General features: G+C 35.4%; 1 protein-coding gene across 1 annotated transcript in view; it reads left to right on the forward strand.

Moving 5' to 3' along the window:
- Positions 1–1,474, forward strand: part of Stam (signal transducing adaptor molecule) — a 24,773-nt gene extending 23,299 nt beyond the window's left edge. The window contains exon 11 of the mRNA XM_027360966.2: positions 1–1,474. This exon is cut by the window's left edge and continues 4,518 nt beyond it. The gene's annotated coding sequence lies outside the window, so the exon portion shown is untranslated.
- The last annotated feature ends 1,026 nt before the right edge of the window (positions 1,475–2,500 follow it).

A 2,500-nucleotide genomic window follows, 5' to 3' on the forward strand; every position in this document is an offset into this window, starting at 1 on the left:
ATATTACATAGATTTTCAGAGGATGAAGATCTTATCAGTGGAACTTAAAGCTATATCAGAAGACCTTAGGAAGACTTTTAGTCTCAGCATAAGAAGTACTATGTTTTACACATCGTATATGAACCTCATCATGAAAGATTGTGCACTTGGCTTTTCTCGGTGGAAATATTACTCGTAATCACACTCTACAGTTTAAACAATGGAGAATTAATAAGTTGCATATGAATACTAATTATAAAGAAGTAAGGATATACACGTATATAGATTTTCAGTTTGCTACTTATGTTAAGGTCACAGTGATCAATTCCCTATGTTTTCTTAATGGTTTATACAGTAGTAAATGTTTGTCAGAAAAAAACAAAGAATTTTAGATTTTATAAAGTTGTTACAAGACACTGGTTTTGATAAAAAAATACAGTTTGGCATGATTGGAAACGGTGTTGACTAAGACATTAATATTAATAGACTTTAATATATAATGTAATACACATTATAATATAATTGCTACAGTCATTCTCTCCTTCCATAAAGCCTGCTTCAAGACTGAAAGTAATACATCCGGAATGAAAAGATTTTTTTTTTTTCTTGAAAACCCAAGTCATGAGATGTTGTGATTTTTCATTGTAAGCCAAAGTATGCAAGCTCCACCTCGATACAATGTCAGTGTTGTAAAATAAGAGATATGTCCTTATAGAAAGATAAAACAAATGGTGAAGCAAATATAAAGCAAAATAAAAACAATTGGGAATCTACTGTATAACCTGAAAGATATACAGGAAATAGGATTATCTCTTATGCAGTACAGTTTGAAATGTATTTGCACATGATTTTCAATAGTTAAGCGTATGAGCTTAAAATTATTTAGTAAATTATATTATCAACTAGTTGGTGCTTGATTGAGTGTCTGAAATAAATCTGTGAGCTCTAGTAATTATTTTTATGCATAATAAAACTGTAGGGCATATTTAAGAACTTGTCAAAAGGTACCACATTCAGCACTGACATTCTGTATGTATATAATCCATTCCTCAAGAGTGAGTAAATGGGACCACATCCCATTCCAGTCAAATGTTTAAAAAATGATATTGGATTTGCTTTGCATAATGTTCTTCTCTTGTTAGTTATCAAACACCTTTGAAACTTGCTTACCCAACTAGAATATCCATGCGAAGTTCCCTCGGAATTTGCCAAATACAGCAGTCTACCTATCTTTGCATTATGCTTTGAGGAATTCAATGGATGCAAATATAAATAAGGTAAGTGAAGTGGCAGCCTCTTTCCATGTGTGTGGAGTGTCATTTTTCATTTGATTATGTTCAATATCTTTATATGCAAAACGTGTTGACTGTGGAATATGAAAGGGCTGTATATAATTTACTTGTTACCATAACTGTTTTCAGTGATTTGTTTATTTGTAGCTGTTTGTGATATGTATTAAAATATTGCTAACTTGACAAAGACATTTTATGACAAAGCTGAGTGTTTCATTGAATCATCCTGTCTGAGGATTTTCTGTCCCAGTCTACAGAGGTCAATTTTATCTTTCTCATTTCATGCGGTGTGTCTTCACTTTGAGTTAACATGATTGAGAACAAAAGTATTGCCAATCATTAATTCCAATTAAGATATAATTTAATAATACGGTGTCAAGCTGCGCCCGGCGGGATGTGGGTCGAGGCAAGGGAGTCGAGGAACGACCGCCGCCGTTGTCTCGCTGCCGCCACTGCAGCGACCCATGGGTTTGGCCACTCCACGCAGGCGCCCTCCCTCCCTCTCTTTCGCAGTCAGATCTATTTCAGCTGCGAAATAGATCAGACAAACCCCTACTATCTGTGCCGCAGCATGGTTAGGCCAGGCCAGCCTTGGGTACGCCTCACCTACCAACCCGTCTTTCACACACCACTTAACTTAGGTGCCGGTTTCCATTTGCATCCATCAACCATGCATACCCGTATTTGGTTTTGGATACTGGTGACCTAATACTGCATTTCGTCTTAAACCTCCTTCCAAACTTTAGAAATATGAAAGTATCAAGGAATGATAGAGCACATTTAACATGCATTAGTTCAGTGAGGAAAACAAAGTTGACTGTCAGTGCCGCGTTTCCCCGACGTGGCATTCAGCGTCTCTGCTCGTAATGCTCCGTCCTGAGGCGAGGAGGTGCCGGGAAATTCTTATTTTGATGAATAATTTTGCCTCTATGAAGCCCCGTACCAATTTGGCACTCGACTTCTCTCTATTTTCATTCTACAGCTCTTTATATGTTATAAACAGTTTTCCATAAAGAATTTATCTTGTTCATATACCATCAATTTACCTTTCACAGAAGGAAAATTTACCAGTGTAAAGGATATTCCTCTAACTATTACACAGTCAGTTATGAATACTAATGACCAGTTAATTTCAATCAAGTTCATACTTAACATTTTTATTCGCGCTGCATAGATAAATCAGTTATATATATATATATATATATATATATATATATATATATATATAT

The sequence above is a fragment of the Penaeus vannamei genome, chromosome 40 (assembly GCF_042767895.1).
Source record: "Penaeus vannamei isolate JL-2024 chromosome 40, ASM4276789v1, whole genome shotgun sequence".
Lineage (NCBI taxonomy): Eukaryota > Metazoa > Arthropoda > Malacostraca > Decapoda > Penaeidae > Penaeus > Penaeus vannamei.